The 601-nt window shown below is 36.9% G+C and overlaps 1 non-coding gene across 1 annotated transcript; it reads right to left on the bottom strand.

Annotated features, from left to right (window-relative positions):
- Positions 1–207: 207 nt before the first annotated feature.
- Positions 208–314, bottom strand: LOC128284654 (small nucleolar RNA R71). The gene has a single exon (XR_008275076.1). It is a non-coding gene; the product is annotated as a small nucleolar RNA R71 (small nucleolar RNA).
- Positions 315–601: the final 287 nt, after the last annotated feature.

Below are 601 nucleotides of genomic sequence, written 5' to 3' on the forward strand. Positions count from 1 at the left end.
ATGTTTTGGGCCTTGTAAGCTCATTTAAGAGACAGATTGCTTATGAAACGAAAAGTTTTAATTTGATCAAGATTTTACAACCTGATTTTCTAAGGTTGAATAAGTTTAAGTTAGGTAGTACCTCAAACCATATTCCGGCGTTTGAAATGGGCGAGGGGTGTTACAGAAAAAATTTTACTTAAATATTTTTCGCCAGCTAAAACGGCGAAATTGAGAAATGATATCTGTTCTTTTGTGCAGATGGATTTAGAAACTCTTTATGATGTATGGGAGAGATACAAGGATCTTTTGAGAATGTGCCCTCACCATGGGTTACTTTTATGGTTACAGGTTTAGACTTTTTACAATGATGTGAACCCCTCAACTAGGCAACTGATCGATGCAGCCACCGGTGGAACATTAAACAACAATACACCTGAAGAGGCTTATGAATTTATTGAAGAGATGTCACTGAGTAACTATCAGTGGCAAGTCATGAGAACAAAACTGACAAAAGTAGCTGGTGTTTTCAACCTCGACGCGGTCACTATGCTATCAAACCAAGTAGAGCTTTTAAATAAAAAGATTGATGATTTATATGGTTCTACTCAGGTACATCCAG

Source organism: Gossypium arboreum, chromosome 11 (genome assembly GCF_025698485.1).
Source record: "Gossypium arboreum isolate Shixiya-1 chromosome 11, ASM2569848v2, whole genome shotgun sequence".
Classification (NCBI taxonomy): Eukaryota; Viridiplantae; Streptophyta; class Magnoliopsida; order Malvales; family Malvaceae; genus Gossypium; species Gossypium arboreum.